The sequence below is a fragment of the Crotalus tigris genome, unplaced genomic scaffold (genome assembly GCF_016545835.1).
Source record: "Crotalus tigris isolate CLP2741 ecotype Arizona unplaced genomic scaffold, ASM1654583v1 scf7180000018334.392729, whole genome shotgun sequence".
Taxonomy (NCBI): domain Eukaryota; kingdom Metazoa; phylum Chordata; class Lepidosauria; order Squamata; family Viperidae; genus Crotalus; species Crotalus tigris.
In genome coordinates, this window is record NW_024096949.1 from 25,571 (window position 1) to 44,834 (window position 19,264).

Sequence of the window (19,264 nt, forward strand, 5' to 3'; positions counted from 1 at the left end):
GAATTGGTTCACATAAATAATATGCTAAGCTATTGATTGCCATTTCCAAACCCCAATATTGGAGATCACACAACATACTCGGCCACAGTCAAAGCAGCCTCTTTATAGCCTGGCCTGTCACATGAACCGATCTTTAAGTAGCTTACATGTCATAGAAGTCATAAAATAGGGTGCCTTGGGATAATCCCTTCCATTGGATCTCACCTGATCAGCAGAGATGAACTGAGGAAATGCTTATGTATCCAACAATTTTTTTTATTTGTTTACATGCTTCTAACCACCACCGCCACCAAGGTAAGGGCATATCTGAGTTGCAGTCTTCTTCCCTTTGCCTCACGTGATCCCAGTGTGACAATGCTTGTGATCAGTTTAAAAATAATAATGGTCATTGTTTTCTGAATTGCTTGCATTGTCAGCTAATTTACAATTTACAGGATGGATACCTGAAGCAGGAAGACATAAAAAGTTATGCCAAGGCTGAAACGAAGAGCATCATGTTTATTTAAATTGCCCCATTAATTACTTTCAGCATGGAGAGGATGGCTCCTCCCTTTGTCATAGTGAGCCTGAGTGGTGAGGATAGAAGTCCAGAACTTGGGCTTCAGAATTTTATTCAACTCAAAAAAAAAAAAAAGGCTCTTTTTGTTGGGCAGGTTTTAGAATCCCTAAAACTCTCTAAACCCCTCCATTCCCAGAATTGGTAACAAGCAAGGGAAGATTAGATATTAATGAGGATTAAGTGTCTGCCAGACACTGGACGCTGCGACAAAAGAGGGAAATAATGATCTGATTGGGGTTAGAGCTGAAACTGTATTATCACACAGTTTGTCCATAAGAGTAAATAGGAAGTGCTAGCTTGCCTAAGCAACCTCTCTTTCAGGTGTTAATTGAAAAATGCAAGTCAGTCACAGGACAGTTATGATTAATGCCGAGAATGCAGAGAAGTGACTTCACTCCTGGAGAGAATACTGGAAGATCACTTTTCCATCTAAGCAGATGTTAACATTTTATAAGAAAGAAAAAAGCCATTGAAATGGAATGGAGTGGAGTGGAGTGGAGTGGAGAGGAGAGGAGAGGAGAAGAACACAGGTTCTTAAACAGTGATTAGCTGCAATCGTCAACTTAAAACCATTCATTTAGTGACCGTTAAATTACAACAGCACTGAAAAAAATGACTTACAAACTGATTCTTGAACTTACAACTGTCACAGCATCCCATAGTCAACGTGATCAAAATTCAGGCGCTTGACGGTTGAAGAGAAAAAAAGGACTTTGGAAGAATATCTGAAGGACAGTCAAGAAGAGGCACTAAAGCTAGTACACCATGAAGGCTTGCTGAAAACGAAAAAGACCAAACTAGCCTAGAAGAAAGACTAAATGAAGTATAGAAAATAAACATGGCAGGGTAATCTATTACACAGTTAATACATTAAAAAAAAACCAAGCAGGCAAAGCAGATAATGAGATCTGGCAATGAACAGCAGGAAAGTTGAAGAAAGAGACAGGGGGCTAATTCTGTTTGCATAAGACCAAGCCTTAAGAACAAATGTGTACAAAACCAGGATTAAGAAGATAGCAACAGATAGCAAATGCTGACCCTGCAAAGAATCTGAAGCAATAGTGGGCCATCTAGCTAGCTGCTGCAAGATCACATATAGACCAATTACAAACAACGGCATGATAGAGTAGCAAGAAAAGGTGCATTGGGATATCTGCAAGAAATTGCACTTGCCTGTGGACAAGAACTGGTGGGAACATAAAATAACAACGTAATAGAAAATGAAGAACTAAAGTGCTTTGGGATTTTAGAATTCACACAGACAAGCATCTGCTTTAATATTATTAAACAACAACATCTGCCTATCCCAGGACCTTAGGAAAGACTCAATAAGTGGACAAAACTGCAAGATCAAATATAAACATTTGGTTGACTGTGTAACCAACAATAACATTAAATTTATACGCTGTCCAGCAATTTCCAGCAACTCTAGATGGTTTCTAGGTCTGTGAAACACTAAACTACCACAGTGGTTTGCACAGTACACTAGGCTAAAATATGATTAGCCTAGTTGTGGTTTACCTATTATTTTCATTATATGTCTTCAGAAAAATATTTAATTTTTCCAGATGTTAAAAGGTACATAATTAGTCACATTCATCACCTGCATTATGCACATCAATGTCCTACTGAGACTGACTCTCTAATCCTTTTTCAGAAATTTATTTCTGCCCAAACCTAGAACCAAAATTGGAAATGATTACTAAAACAATCATAGCAAGCACAGAACAAACAAAATAAAGGTTAAGGACATAGAATAACAGAGCTGGAAGGGACCTTGGAGGTCTTCTAGCCCAACCTCCTGCTCAAGCAGGAAACCCTACACTATTTCAGACGAATGGTTGACCAGTCTCTATTTAAAAACCTCTACAACTTCCTGAGGAAAGTCTTGATTGTTCTAACTGTCAGGAAATTTCTCTTTAGTTCTAGGTTGCTTCTGTCTTTGATTAGTTTATTTTATTTATTTATTTATTTATTTCTAAAATTTATATGCGGCCCAATCCCAAGGGATTCAGGGCGGCGTACAAAATTTAAAACAATAATATGACAATAAAACAATAAAATAAATACATTCATACAGCGTGTCCGATCATATCCCGCCCCCCCCCAGGGACATCAGCCCCAGGCCTGCCGGACAGGAGAGTTTTAATGGCTTTCTTAAAGGCCGGCAGGGTGGGAGTAGTTCGAATCTCAGGGGGAAGTTGATTCCACCAGGTTGAAGCCACCACAGAAAAGGCCCTTCCCCGAGGGCCCGCCAGCCGACATTGTCTGGCCGAGACCTGAAGGAGGTCCAATCTGTGGGACCTCACCGGTCTCTGGGAACTGTGCGGCAGTATGCGGTCCTGTAAGTAACCTGGTCCTATGCCATGAAGGGCTTTAAAGGTGATAACCAACACCTTGAATTGCGTCCGGAGACCCACAGGAAGCCAGTGCAACTCGCAGAGGATAGGTGACACGTGGGCGTACCTTGGCGCGCCCACAATCGCTCTCGCGGCTGCATTCTGAACCAACTGCAGCCTCTGAACGCTCTTCAAGGGTAGCCCCATGTAGAGCGCGTTACAGTAATCCAGTCTTGAGGTGACAAGGGCATGAGTGACAGTGAGTAAAGCCTCCCAGTCCAAATAAGGCCGCAACTGGTGCACCAGGCGAACCTGGGCAAAGGTCCCCCTGGCCACAGCCGATAGATGTTGTTCCAAATTTAGCTGTGAGTCCAGGAGGACACCCAAGTTGCGTGTCTGCACTGAGGGAGGTAAATTTACCCCCCCCCAGGACTAATGAGGGACCATCAAGTTGACCTTTGGGAGGCAAGACCTAGAGCAACTCGGTCTTGTCAGGGTTGAGTCTAAGCCTGTTCACCCCCATCCAGACCCTCACATCTTCCAGGCACCGGCACATTACGTCGACTGCTTCACCGAAAGGACACGGGGTGGAGATATACAATTGGGTATCATCCGCGTACTGATGATACCTCACCCCGTGTCACCGAATGATCTCACCCAGCGGTTTCATGTAGATGTTAAAAAGGAGGGGGGACACAACCGAGCCCTGAGGCACCCCATGATCGAGGCACCTAGGGGTCGATTTCTGTCCGCCTGCCAACACCGACTGCGACCTGTCAGAGAGGTAGGAGGAGAACCACCGCAATACGGTGCTGCCCACCCCCACCTCTCCGAGACGACGCAGAAGGATACCATGGTCGATGGTATCGAAAGCCGCTGAGAGGTCAAGAAGCACCAAGATAGAGGAATGACCCCTATCCCGGGCTCACCAGAGGTCATCGGTCAGTGCGCCCAAAGCAGTCTCAGTGCTGTAGCCGGGCCTGAAACCAGATTGAAAAGGGTCCAGATAATTAGTTTCATCCAAGGATCGCAAAAGTTGGGACGCCACCACCTTCTCTACAACCTTCCCCACAAAGGGGAGGTTGGAGACAGGACGAAAGTTCTTCAAAACAGTTGGGTCCAGGGAAGGCTTCTTGAGGAGGGGCCTCACCACCGCTTCCTTTAAAGGTTGCGGGAAAGACCCCTCCATCAAGGAGGCGTTGATTATCGCCTGGAGCCAGCCTCGTGTCACCTCCCTACTGGCAGAAACCAGCCAGGAGGGGCACGGGTCCAATAAACAGGTGGCGGCATTCATTGCCCTCATGGCCTTGTCCACTTCATCAGGGGTCACAGGCTCAAACTCGCTCCAGATAACATGACTAAGACCAGCCCCCGGCAACTCGGCTGGCACTGCCCAGTCGGAATCCAGGTCTCTCTGAATCTGAGCGATTTTGTCCGAAAGAAACTGAACCAACTCCTCAGCTCTCCCCTGCAAGGTTTCCTCCGCCTCCTCCACTTTAAGAAGGGAGTGGGTCACCCTAAACAAGGCGGCCGGGCGAGATTCTGTGGACGCAATAAGTGCGGAAAAATGAACATGCTTTGCCACCCTTATCGCCACTAAATAAGTCCTAAGATAGGCTCTTAATAGTGATCGGTCAGATTCAGAGTTACTGGCCCTCCAACGTCGCTCTAGACGTCTCTTGTGGCGCTTCATCTCCCGGAGCTCCTCAGTAAACCAAGGCGCCCTCCGGGGACCACCACCACAAAGAGGTCGCAAAGGCGCAATTCGATCCAGGGCCCCGGACGCCGCCTCATTCCAGGCCGCAACCAGGGACCCGGACGAGTTGTGGACAAAAGAGTCAGGTATTTCCCCAAGCTCCTCCTGGAACCGATCTGGGTCCATTGGGCGCCTGGGGCGGAACCACCTAGTCGGCTCCATCTCCCTGCGATGGGGGAGTGATGCTTTGAAGTCCAGCCTCAATAGAAAATGATCTGTCCATGACAAGGGAGAGATCTCTATTCCCCTTAATTCCAGATCATGTCTCCATTGCCCCGAGAGAAACACAAGGTCGAGTGTGTGACCACCCCTATGAGTCGGATCCTGGATTACCTGGGTCAGGTCCATGGTTGCCATGGAAGCCATGAACTCTTGCGCCGCCTCTGAGCATTCGCCGAGTGATGGCAGGTTAAAGTCCCCCAGTACCATAAGTCTGGGGAACTCTACCGCCAACCCGGCTACTGACTCCAGCAGCGCAGGCAGGGCTGTTGCAACGCAGCTGGGAGATAGGTACGTCAGCAGCAAGCCCAACTGAACCCGTGAACCCAACTTCAATAGGAGGGGCTCACACCCAACAACCTCCGGGGCAGGAATCCCACGAGGACTCAAGGACCTCCGAGTGATGACTGCCACTCCCCCACCCCTGCCCTGATGTCGAGGCTGATGAAGCACCACGAACCCGTCCGGTCACATCTCCGAGAGGGAAACACCCCCCTCAGGGCCCAGCCAGGTTTCAGTTATACATGTCAGGTCCGCCCCGCTGTCCAATATTAAATCATGGACAAGGGGGGCTTTGTTGACAATGGACCTGGCATTAAGCAACAGCAGCCTACAACTAGTAGTACTAGTTGTACAACCTGTACTCCCCTGTCACCAGTACTACAGGATGGGCCTTTTGAGGGGCCGGAACAAGGAATCGCTCTAATATAGCGAGTCCTCGTTCCCCAAAGATGGCCTGCCTTCTTGTCCATTGCTTCTTGTCCTGCCTTCAGATGCTTTGGAGAATAGATGGATCGTCTCTTCCTTGAGGCAGTCCTTCAAATATTGGAAGACTGTTATCATGTCACACCTAATCATTCTTTTCATTAGAATAGACATACCCAGTTCCTGCAACTGTTCTTCGTATGTTTTAGCCTCCAGACCCGTGTTGCTCTTCTCTGCATTCTGCACTCTTTTCTAGAGTCTCAACTTCTTTGATATGGTGACCAAATCTGGATGCAATATTTCAAGTTCAATTATCAATCAGAATAGAGCTGGAATGGACCTTTACGCTCTTCTAGTCCAACCCCCTGTTCAATCAGGAGACCTTATACCATTTCAGATAAGTGACTGTCCAGTCTCTTCTTAAAATCCTCCAGTGATGGAACACCCACAACTTCTGATGGCAAGCTGTTCCACTGGTTAATTTTTCTCACTGTTAGGAAGTTTCTCTTTAATTCCAGGTTGCTTCTCTGCTTGATTAGCTTTCATCCGTTGTTTCTTGTCCTGCCCTCTGGTGCTTTGGAAAATAAGTTGACCCCTCTTTGTGGTAGCCTCTCAAATACTGGAATACTGCTATCATGTCCCCCTCCCCCAGTCCTCCCTTTCTCTAGATTAGCCAAAGCCAAATCCTGCAACCGTTCTTCATATGTTTTAGTCTCCAGACCTTTAATCATCTTAGTTGCTCCTCTTTGCATTTTTTCCAGTCTCAACATTTTTTTTTGTAATGTGACCAAAATGTGGCGCAAAACTGGCCTAAGTGTCCAACTTGCAACCAACAGCTTGAATGCCATATTTGTGATCCATATTTGTTGTCAATCAAACCCTAATCTTGCCACTGTATGAGTGTTATTGTTTACTGACTGGTTACTAGGATCAATGATCCAATGTTCTTTTACAACATCTAAATAGAAAATGATATTACACTTTTAGAGCCCTCCCACCTAACACAGCAGAAGGCAATTCTTGGCACTTTTAACAAAATAAGAGCTTTTCTCAACACAAATGTGAACAAAATTGGTAAACTGTTTTCCTGGCTGTGATGAAACTATCATTATTTATCAGGGCTCTGAATTAATATTTGTCACTAATGTAAATCATGCCACATAAAAATAAGTCTGAGTCTATTTAAAAAAATTCTACTTTAGCATCTGACATTTTTGGCTGGAGAAAAAAAAATGATTTGGGGAAAAGCCGCACTGATGGATTGAGATTTCTGGAACCAAATGGTGAATCTGTGAAAATTGATTCTAGTACTGTGGTTTCATTGACAAATTCTCAAGCATTTGCCTTTTAGCACACGGTTAAAAGCCACATGTAAATTTTCATTTCTACTGGAAATATTCCTACTGTATATTACTTTATTTGAATCTTGAGGGTATTTGGGGGCAGAGGGCTTATACCACTGCTGAATTAGTGCAATGCTATGAATCTCAACAAAACAACACAATGGCAGGAAATGTACTGTCCCTGCTACTATAGGTAGTCCTTGACTACAATCACAATTGAGCCCAAAATTTCTGCTGCTTAGCAATCCAGTTGTTAAGTGAATTTGCCCTATTTTATGACATTTCTCGCCACAGTAATTATTACTGTGAATCACTGCAGTTGTTAAATTAATAACATCGCATTCCCTGCCTATTCCTGGCCACATCACGGCACATTCCACCCGAAGTGCGGCTACGTCAGCGGCCTGGTCGACACAGGCTTCCATCAAAGAAATCTGCAAGGCGGCAACTTGGTCCTCCCCTTCCTCCTTCATCAGGCATTACAAGTTGGACAAGTTTGCCTCTTCGGATGCTTCGTTTGGCCGGAGGGTGTTGCAACCAGTGATTTCATCTAGTGGGACACAAGCCCAGACTAGTTCCCCCCCCCCGTAGGGACATGAGCAGCTTTGGTATGTCCCACCAGTGGATTCTCCACTCATCATGCTGTAGAAGGGGCGTTGTCTTACCTGAATGCCTTTTCTCAGCATGATGATGGAGAATCCACACTCACCCTTTAAGGGTCGTCTGGTCCTGTGTCCGGGGTAGGAGGAGCCATCGCATCAGATGATTGTCGGTTGCTTCGCCTTGGTCAAAAACTGGGACAGTCTAGTCCAGCAGGAGGTGTGGCAACTTCTCTAGACTTAGTCTCTTCTGAGCAAGAAGGTTAATACAACATTGTTAAGTGAATCAGGCTTTCCCCTCGACTTTGCTCATCAGAAGGTTGCAACAGGTGATCATATGGACCCAGGATTCTGCAAGCCTCATAAATAGGAGTCAATTGCCAAGTGTCGGGCCATGTCTGGTTTGAGACGGACAATAAAAGTGTTGCCTCACTTCCTAATTTATATGCCTTCCTAGCTGTTCATGATACTCATCTATTAGGTTTCCCTAAAGCAGACGAGAATTTGGCTAATGCTGCCCAGAGACTCAGTGCAACACGCCTAGAGCTAAATATTTATTGTGGCTCAAAAATGGTAGCCATTGCAAACATTTTACTATGACTGAGCCAATAAGGCTGATCCCCAAACATATATATATCCCTGCACTCCTACTCTGAGCAGCTCTACACCCTAACAAACCACTAATAAACATGGTCTCCAGTGCCAAATGAAATAATTCACTTGATTAGCTGGGAGGATGAACAATGATTTTGGCTACATTAGGGCCAAGTGCACTTCTGATATGGACATGCATATGAGGAATTGAAGGCTACAGGGAGACAGATGATAACTAGTGAGCTAGGCTGTCAATTTCCCATTTCTTCTGAGTTGGGGAGGTGAGTGATCTGGGTTGCCCGTTTTGTTTTTTGTTTTTAAAAAAAACAATGTTAAACCGATTTTGGGGGATACACTACAGATTTTGATTGCTTCTTACCAAAAGGAGGCAGAACCAGTTGAATTGTGTCCACATAGAGTGCAGTCCTCAGAAGGGGTTCAGAATTAATTTTCAGTTGGGGCTACAGCTTGCCTAGCCATGATGTAGGCCGATAAAACCAGAGGCCAGAGTTAAAATTTCAGAAATTGGGCAGACGAGGAGGAGTCTGGCTCTCTCAGCTATGCATCTGGAAGTGTATGAAGGGATGATTTTGAGAGAAGTAAAAAAAATGGAGGTTTATCTTTTTATCTGTATAAATCCAACATTACCTTAAACCCCAACGTTTCAGATCATTCCTTAGTCAGGAATTGTTAAATTATTCTATTTTGCACACCTCCAGCAATACTCTCCCTTAGAGGTAGTTACTTTACCACCTTTCCTCATCTAACATCATAAGCTCCATGCTGCTATATATTAGATCTCTTTTTAGAGCATTTACATTCTCTTATTAGTGTTAACTGTTCTGCAAGCAGCAGCGGCAGCGGCAGGATTTTTGTTTTCTGATTTAGGAAAGCAAATGTGAATTATCTGGGTTGCTTCAACTCTAAGTGAAAAGAGGTAGGAAGAAATAATATGCAGCAACATCCAAAGTGATAATCGTGTCAGATGTGGGCTTGATGTTGTCACAGTGTAGATACTTGTTCCATCTTTTTTTCTTTTTCTTTTTTTGAATCCTCCCAAGATCTCTGACTCATGCATTCTTAAGCAGAATGCTGGACGTGCCTGGCGTTATTTTTGTTCCTCTGGACTCATGTCAGAAATGAATGAATGAAAAGAATGAGAGTGATGCTTTGGCAAAAGTTCTGCAGTACAATACTTGGAGTTTTGCCTTTTGATGTTTCTCAAGAACAAATAATGCAGTGTGGTGAAGCCCTTAGAACGTCTGATCCGATCCATGCAAGGGTATATCGGGAGATGTTCCGATGGATGCAAAATGAACATAGAATCACATCTTCCAACTCTCAGTGTTATGTTCTTAGTCAGCAGATCTTCGGCTCATAAATGTGGATTTTAAAAATAATGACAGCATTTCTGATAACACGATTATCTAGAGTGACAACTTTTTGGTTTGCTTTTGAATATCCATTTGGTGAGGATAGATCTGTAATTAGTCTCGATTAGATCCTCACTATGGAAACCTTTGCCTGATTTCTGCACATCAAGCTATCATTAAACCCACTGAAGAAAGATAGCTTATTCAGCAACCTTGATCTTAACCGCTCAGTTGATTCTGCTCAGACTTTATAAATTATAGAAGAGAATAATTTGGAATAAGCTCCATTACTGTTAAGATGATTCAGATATTCTTTTCAGCTCCTGAATAGGGCTTCTCTTGCCATTATTGCCAACATTTTTTCTCTCTCTCTTTTACTGAGATTTGTTTTGCTAGAAACAGCAAATGGAAATTTAGCTAGCAGAGTTTTTTTATTACTAAGATAAGTAGAAAGGAAAGCTTCATCTCTCAAGTGTATGTTTTTGGCAGTTTTTAAAGAGACAGGAGAACATTCAGAACGGTGGTAGACTCAGTCATTAAGGACCTCTGAGCAGAATGAAGATAAATGGGCACCATCTTCACCAGATTAAAAAACAGATTAAATCAGTACAGGATCAAATTCTTTACTAAATTATTATACATTCACAGTTTGTAATTGCTGAATATCGGCTGTGTTCCTATGATATGCCTAGAGTTAACTGAACACAGTTAACTCGTTTAACTTAATGTATACATTTGCATGATATCCTCAACTATAAATGGCCTGGACTGGCCAGGCTTAGACAATATATTAACTAATGTATGATTGGCTGAATTGTTCCATGTATTACATGAACACAGTCATTGGCTATTTAGTCCAAAGGGGTGGGGTGGGGGGGAACTACAAAGATTATCAAATAAGACACTATCTATTTCTAGGTGAAAAGAATGATCCTAGGAATTCAGAATAGATTCCTTATTAAGCTTCTATAGGACCCTCACAACCAACACTACTTTACCTTCCAGGTTAGCTTCTGAAGAAGCATTCACCAATCTGATGGATATGTGGCCATTAATATTAAGGTGACTGGCTCCATAATTGCTGAGACATTTGCATCACATAATTACATTGCAATATCAAGTTCCAAAATACAATGAAAAATCAAGTGGAAATGTCTCAATCCAACAGCACCAGGTGCTTTGCAGGGATTTATCAATGTGTGTTTTTTTACAACCTTTCTCTTCATTTCTTTTCTTGGAGGGCATATTATTTTGATCAGGTTGTTTTTCCTACTGTTTTGATAGATGGAGCAATTGTATGTATCTTGTCTTCTGTCTTCCAGGAGGAGGCTGTATTAACAGAGGGATAGAATCAAGATCACGTGAAGTATTAATATCACTTTACAATGCCTTGGTAAGGCCACACTTGGAATACTGCATCCAGTTTTGGTCACCACAATGTAAAAAAGAGACTTTAGAAAGAGTACAGAGAAGAGCAACAAAGATGATTAGGGGACTGGAGGCTAAAACATATAAAGAACGGTTGCTGGAATTAGGTATGTCTAGTCCAGACATGTCAAACACAAGGCCTGGGTGCCGGATGCGGCCCGCGAAGCCATCCTGGAAATAGTGAGGGAACAGCCCCCGCTGCCTTGGCCCTGGCCCAGGCCAGCCAGGAGCCAATGTAGAATTTTGTGGTGGCCATCCACGCTGAAACGCATTAAGTCTTAGCTCCCCGCCCCCCGCATGGCCTGAGAGGATCAGTAAGGCTCCTCCAGTGGATCATGCCTTGGCACTTACCCTGGTCCCACCCCCTTCTGCCAGAGACCCTCAGATCTGTCCCACTCCTGCCCAAGCCCCCCTTGATGCGAATGATGTAGAGCTCGCCATGCCTACCCAGTAGACCACACTCACTCCATTCATGCCCTCCCAGTAGGCTGCACCCACCTTGGCCACACACCCCAAGGGCAACCACAATGCTGATGCGGCCCTCAATGAAATTGAGTTTGACACCCCTGGTCTAGTCTAATGAAGAGAAGGATGAGGGGAGACATGATAGCAGTGTTCCAATATCTCAGGGACTGCCACAAAGAATTTGCCAGAAAGAGCATCTTGTTCATGAAAGTTTCTCTCGCTTGCTCAACTGATCTGGCAATTTGTTAAAGTGCCAATGAAGTCATCCAACCCACACATTAGATGAAAGATGCATCATCTGCAGCTGATAGGAAATTATGTTTGTCTCCTTTTTGTTTACTCCAGTTGTGCGGCAAATACATTACTGTTGCATTGTCTTCTGCTGGGATTTTATGAGACTCCTAGGGGAGACCAACCACATACGGTAGGTAGAGAGGGCACAGCTGTGCCCACTTTACAAGGACATGGAGAACGTTATAACATTTTGGGGGGATCTTTCTGGAAACCAGAGTGACTAGGTTAAAATGATTTGTTTCTGCAATTACAACCCTGGCTGCTTTCCAGACAGTGGATAGAGCACAAAAGTGTTTCTACCATTCAGCCGGGAGTTCCTTGAACTGCCAATCTGCAGTACAGCTTCAAAGTATCTGACTCTTTAAAACAGTGGTTCTCAACCTTTTTAATGCCGTGACCCCCAACCGGTCGTAGGTCGAGGACTACCCAACCGGTCGTAAGTCGAGGACTACCCAACCAGTCATAAGTCAAGGACTTTCCCTGCCTGGGAGTGCCGCACATGCGTGGTGCCGCCCCCTGTGCCGACCGAGGCGTAGCTGGCAAGCGGCAGAGACAGCGCAGGCCGACCACCGGCTGGGCCACCAGCTGGCCCAGCCCAAGGGAGGTAAGGCACCCGCCGGGCAACACGCGCACCAGCAACCCTCCCTGCACCCGCCGGCCTCCCACCTCCCACCCCTGGCCCTCTTTTACTTACATTTTTAGTAGTTGCTCAGCAGGGAGGGGTGGAAACTTCCAGACAGCTCGCCTTCGCTGCAGACAACTTGCAGCACCGTTTGCAGAATGGGACTTTTGGTGGGCTCAGCAGGGCAGAGACAGCCTGAACAATTCCTATTGGCTTTTGAAAGCCAATAGAATAAAAGGGAGTAGCACAGCTAAGGAAAAGGGGAAAAATGGCGGACTGCGTTGTTTGGCGACCCCAGTAAAATGGTCGTTCGACCCCAAATGGGGTCCCAACCCACAGGTTGAGAACCATTGCTTTAAAACATCAATCAGGAGGACTGTGCAAGAGGCACTATACCCCTTTGTACCAAATATAAAGTGATCCATTCCTTTAAAAATGAAAGAGGTACACTCCAGGCAAAGCTATGTACAGATAGTCCTCGACTTACATTAGTTCACTTAGTGACTGAAGCTACAACAGCACTGAAAAAAGTGACTTATGGCCATTTTTCACACTTATGACCAATGCAGCAGCCATTGGATGCTGGACAACTGTTTCACATTTACGACGGTCAGTGTCCCGGGGTCATGTGATCACCTTTTGCAGCTTTCTGACAAACAAAGTCAATGGGGAAACCGGGTTCACTTAATAACCGTGTTAGTAATTTAACAACTGCAGAGATGCACTTAACAAATGTAGCAAGAAAAGTCATAAACTCACTTAAACATATTCTCCCTTAGCAACATACATTTGAGGCTCAATTATGGTCATAAGTTGAGGATTACCTGTTTTATCTTTCTTCATCAGTTGATTGGAATGACAGCAGCAGCATCCCATAGAGTAGCTATTCAGAAGTAACCCCAAATCGGTCAGATTTATACATTGTGCTGAGTGAGATTTATTTAGCTATGGTTTGTAGAATAAAGGATAATTGACTGCATTCATATAACAGATGAAACTCTGAACCAAGTAAACCACATGTTGGCTTAATGCAAAGGTCTCAAAACTTTATGGTACCATAGTCCCCCAATATGAATCTTGAGATCAACTTTAACATCTAATCCCTATGACTCAACTAGCTTTACTGTATTTTCGCCTGTACTTTCCGTAGCCTAGTGAAGAGTTTTGGATGATGAAGAAATATAATTTCATTATTTTTTGTGGTATTGTGTCTAGCCTCGATATAGATATTGTGTGATGGGAGACATGGATGGTTTCCCCTCAAAGGATCAACATGGTTTCAAAAGAAAAAAAAAAGAAGAGAAAGTGACAAAGACTCTATAAAGAAAGGAATTAAAGGGCTGGAAGAAATCTGAGTGGGTGAAGAGACCAGCTGTTTCATCTTCATTTATCAGTGAATTGAAAGAGCAATTTTCTCATTGCAACTTGGCAGACCTATGAGCAGCAACAGCAGCTTGTTAAAAGTAGAGGGAACACTATGTACAAATATTTCACAAAGGACAAATTCAAGCAGTAATTACAAATCCTTTATTTCACCAGTTGTGGAAAAATTACATTATAAAATGAGATGTTGTAATAAATTAAGCTCTAATTATTAGGGTTGCATATGCTTGACTACTTATAGGCCAGCTTTGTAGCATGGGGTTTACTTTTAAGAGTGATGAAGCTACAAGTCCTTGACAACATCTTGTAGATCAGGGGTATCAAACTGCCAGCCCGCGGGCCGGACACGTCACACGGAAGCTGTGCCCACCCCATTGCCGGCAATGGCAAAACAGTCCCGATATGTTGCGTGACGTCATTGACATGCCTGTTGTAGATGGTCAAAATAGTATGTATTGGGGAAAATCTATGAAAATGGGATACCAAAAGAAAGAAAATGCCTCAAATTAATAATTATTTTAAAAATAATTTTCTAAGTTAAATCAGGAAAAAACTCCATGGTACTCTCTTTCTTGAGACAGTCATCATGTAATAAAATTTCATGACTCTGTTGCTACTTGTAACAGACTTTTATTTGTGAAATGGAAATTTACAATGAGTACTCATTAATGTGCTTTAAGAAGTCTCCTATGATTGAATTTCTAATGTTGAAGGAGTCTCTCCAATTTAAATTTGTAAGCCGCCCAGAGTAACTTGGTTGAGTTGGGCGGCTACAGAAATTGAATAAATAGTTAAATAAATAAAATTCACTACCAAATCCAAATTTTCTATGGTATTAACTTTATTGAGATGAGTACTAGTGTATTGCTGGGCTTCAAAATCTAAAGATGGTGAACCAGGAAATATTGTGTCTTCATTAAGTGGGTGGCCTGTGTCAGCAACCAACACGCTGGCTGAGGAATTCTGGAAGTTGAAGTCCACAAGTCATAAAAGGGCCAAGTTTGAAGACCCCTGTGCTATGAGAACAAAAGTGAGGAATTCCTTCACCTTAGTGATATGGCTAATGAAACATGGACACATTATTGTGAATATTGGAATATTATCACAAAGCTTTACATGGCTGGAGAGAGGGAGTCAAATCAAAGCCCAGGCTAAGGTAGGAAAATTTCATGGTTATGGTTTCTTGGGACATAGATGGTGTTATTCATATCAATTTTCTTAAGGCTGACATCACTCTTACCTCAAGAACTACAATGCAACATTCGAAACCTTGAAATAATGATTAAGTGGCGTTTGGAAGCACAAGCAGGAAAATTTTGTTGCAGCACGACACTGATAGGCCTCATGAGTTACCCAAGAGGCAACTACAAAACTGGATCACGTGTCTTTCCTTATTCTCTCCCTTTAGTCCAGACTAGATGACATGCAAATCTTCTCCTTTCCCAAAACTGAAAGGATAGTTTCAGAGGCATCTGTTTGTCTCTGTGGGAGAAGTTCAGATCGACTGGTTCTGCTGGGTATGGTGAGACACTGGCTGATTCTCCAAACACTGTGCCCAGTGACAGCAGTGAGGAAACTGAAGAGCAAACCCTAAAACAAGGTGATATCCTCATAGGCTCAGTAGCGAGATTTTTCTGCTTGTCTATTGTGAAATAAGTTAGCTGAAAGATGGTGGTGTTCATGGTTGTTGGGATGGTTATCAACTGCTCTAGGCAGAGCAAGAAGAGAAATATGGATGCATTAGCACCTCCAGAAGATGATGGAGACTGAGTGCATCCCCAGCAATGATCAAGCAGGCAACTGTAGTTTCTCCCATCTGCTTCTTTTACATTTAAGCAAAAAAAAAAAAGAGCCAGCAAAAGACAAAAAAAAAAAAAATCACAGAAATTTCCAGGATTTATTCTTTCTAAAGGCGGGAAATAATGTGTTAGACCGTTTGGAAGAATTTATATGGCATCCCAATAGCATGCTCAGATGACAGACCTGAGGTATCACATGGTTTAATGTCAGTTCTTTTAGAGAAACACAGAGGAGAAATTACTGTTTTAAAATTGTACTTATTACAGATTTTTCCCCCTAGAATAAAAGACAAATTGAAAAAAACAAGAAAATGCAAAAAAAAAAAAAAAAAATTGAAGAAAAATATAAATGACTTCCAAGCTTGTTTTCAAGAGATAATTACAATCTTAATGTCCCTTCTCCCTCTTAGATGTTATACAAAATCCTTCAGTCTATGTTTTAATTTTCAGATCTATAACTCCTCATATCATCTCTTTTTTCTTTCAGCAAAAAGTCCATCTAAGGCAGTGGTTCTCAACCTTTCTAATGCCGTGACCCCATAATACAGTTCCCCATGTTGTGGTGACCCCCAAGTGGGTGTGGCCACCAATAAGAGGGAGTAAGACAGCTAGGGAAAAGGGAAAAAAATGGCGGACAGCGTGGTTTGGCGACCCCCGTGAAATGGTCATTCGACCCCAAATGGGGTCCCAACCCACAGGTTGAGAACCACTGATCTAAGGCTAAGGTTTCCAATCTTTCAAGAAATTTGTTGTTTTTTTCTCTGATCACAGGTCAGTTGTGCCATTTCCACAAATTTTGGCATATTCACAATCCATCTCTCGACTGCGAGGATTTCATTATTCTTCCATCATTGTACATACAATAGTCTTACTACAATTACCATATTTTAAAAAGATCAATCTACCATGAGTCTTTTCTAATTCATTGTCCATAAGGCTCAATAAAAAGTCTCCACAGAGGAAAAATTAGAGGAGGCACATTTGGTTAAGGTGTTTGAAACGTTCTCTGACGTTCTTCCTAAAGTAATTTCTTTTTACCTGTTTATTATCTAGTAGGGCTTCCTTTGCCAGATTAATGAACCGTGAGGTAAATGTTTTATTTTTCAGGCTCTTTATAATTAAATATTTGTGCAATAGCCGTTTTCTTCCGCTTCTCTAGCAAAGAACAGGAATGGGTGATGGTGCTATAAATCAAGGCCTGCAATTAAGCCATTACTAGGATGGCTTATAATAGCCACTGTGGCAGCTACTTTGAAATTTAATCCTAAATACAGTTAAATAAGAGAGATTTTAATCATGAAAATAATTTTTGGGGCAGGAAGTTCAATCTTTTTCTTTATAGATAAATCACAGTTATCCCTGCTACACAGTTGTTCGGATTCGTGATGAGAGTAGAAAGAATAACCACTCCCGTGGCACTATCAACTAATCAATTTTATTATCATATAACATTTCATGAATTCCATCAGCTCAGTAACATGAATGATATCAGTTCTTACAAGAGATATTTCTACTTCCATACTGTTTGTGATGGAGAAGAAAGGGAAGGGCTAGGAATAAGCAGGGTTGCTTTAAAGAATGGGAGCTATAAAAATTACTTAGGTTCTGCTCATAAATTAAGTTATACTGTAATATATATTCCTACTTGCCCTATGCAGTAAACCCAACAACGAATATTCTACCCTCTCAAAGAATAGTAATTCCCTTATTGCATGAGATTTATAGCTCCAAGGTTTATTAGTGTTTATGAGATGTTGTAGTTTAGAAGAACAAAAAAATAGGAAGGGGGAATGGTAAAATTAGAAATACAGGTCTGCTTTGGAGTTGATGGCTAAACAAGTAAAAGTCATTGAAGTGGAAACAGTTGAATCAATAGAAGGCTGAAGATCTCAAACACTCCATTCCATCAGCCTTCACATTCTTGTCCTGCTTTTTTGAGTTGTGATAGCATGGCAGGAGCCACTGTCAGTGCTTATGTCCTAGAATTGAGTCATTTGCCATCCACTCCCTGTATTGGTGCATGAGAGTTTGGATTCTCACAACCTCACTGCCTTTCTGGCAATAAAAAGATCAAAAGCACAAACTTTAAATAATGTAGTACTTTTTAATACCGAATGAGCATTTAGGTCAGAGGTCCCAAATCTTTTGGGCATCAGGGACCGGTTACGTAGAGAGAGGTTTTTCTGCGGACTGGAGGGGGCTTGGTTTTGCATGCTGCTTGCATCCTGTGGATGGGGCTTTCCTTGTTTGTGCGGACCAGTTGCTGGCATGCCGTGGCCCGGTACTGGTTCACGGACCAGGGGTTGGGGACCCCTAATTTAGGTGGATGACTAGAGAATTCATCTTCCCCCCCCCATCGCCTGTGTGAGATAAAACCATCTCACAGGAAAATCAAGCATGTTACAAATGCAGTAGATAAAACAATAAAATAGACAAGTCCTGAAAAATATGAAAGAATATATAGTATTCCAGGCAGACCACAAATGATGCTGGTCTCCCCAAAGGAATATAGTTTAATATACAGACTACTGAAAGATTATAATAAAATCAATATGTTCCTGCTCAGCCTGAAGAAAAGGTAAAAGTTGAAATTCCAGAGTTAGGAGCCCTGATGGCGCAATGGCTGGAATGCAGTATTGCAGGAAAACTCTGCCCACAGCCTGGAGTTTGATTCTGACTTGCTCAGGTTTGACTCAGAATTCCATCCTTTCCAGGCTGGTAAAATAAGGACCCAGATTATTGGAGGCAATATGCTGATTCTGTAAACTACTTAGAGAGGGCTGTAAAGCACTGTGGGATGGTATATACTTAGTTTAATTGTTATTGTGTAGAGAACCAATAATACAAAAAAATCAGATGGTTTAGCATCACACAGAATAAAGGAGGCAATCTGATGCTAATACTGGCTAGAATTTACATCACTTTTTCTACAGCAAAGACCCCTTGCTTTCTTTTACTCAGACTGCCTTTTTCCTAGAAATTTCGACTTTAATCTAAGATTCAAGATGCTTGATGCCTCTTTTCAGTCTTGACCAACATCATTTTATTTTTATTTTCAGAGGAACAAAAACATTTCTGCATTCCAAGAAAGGAAGTGGGTTGGAGTAATGTGTCTCTATGCCTATGTGACAATGAACGTGTTTCCCTTGGGCAGATTTGTTCTGGATGTCTGTAAAAGTTTGAGCTGCGGAGGGGATTGTTACAACAGCCATACCTTTTGACATGGATGAAACTACCTGCTATACTGAAAAGGCTTAAATTATATATAATTAAAGGAAAATGAAATGAATTTACAGAATCTTGTAATTTATTTCAGCTATTTGGTGAGCTAATCAGTTTTCTACATCTTTTCTCATATAATACTTATGGTCAGAGGTAGAAAGTCTAGGGATATATATATATATATATATATATATATATATATATATATATATATATATATACATATACATACATACATATACATACATACATACATACATACATACATATATATATAGACTTCCAATCTCCAAAGATTTTCGTTTCTTGTAGAAAGTCTAGGGATATATATATATATATATATATATATATATATATATATATATACATACATACATACATACATACATACATACATACATACATATACATACATACATACATACATACATATAAACTTCAAATCTCCAAAGATTTTTGTTTCTTCCTCCCAACCACACCAATTTGGTCATTCTCTAGAGACAGAACTTTCTATATATGTATATTACTACATCCCATTGATTTCTGGATATTGTCATTTCTAAT

The 19,264-nt window shown here is 42.2% G+C and overlaps 1 long non-coding RNA gene across 2 annotated transcripts; it reads left to right on the forward strand.

Annotated features, from left to right (window-relative positions):
* The first annotated feature begins 10,404 nt into the window (after window positions 1-10,404).
* LOC120311211 lies at window positions 10,405-18,814 on the forward strand. Of its 2 annotated transcripts, none has more exons than XR_005557555.1 (3): window positions 10,405-10,880; window positions 11,726-11,804; window positions 18,538-18,814. It is a non-coding gene; the product is annotated as an uncharacterized LOC120311211 (long non-coding RNA). The 2 variants fall into 2 exon arrangements; XR_005557554.1 differs by lacking the exon at window positions 18,538-18,814 and adding an exon at window positions 13,512-14,502.
* The last annotated feature ends 450 nt before the right edge of the window (window positions 18,815-19,264 follow it).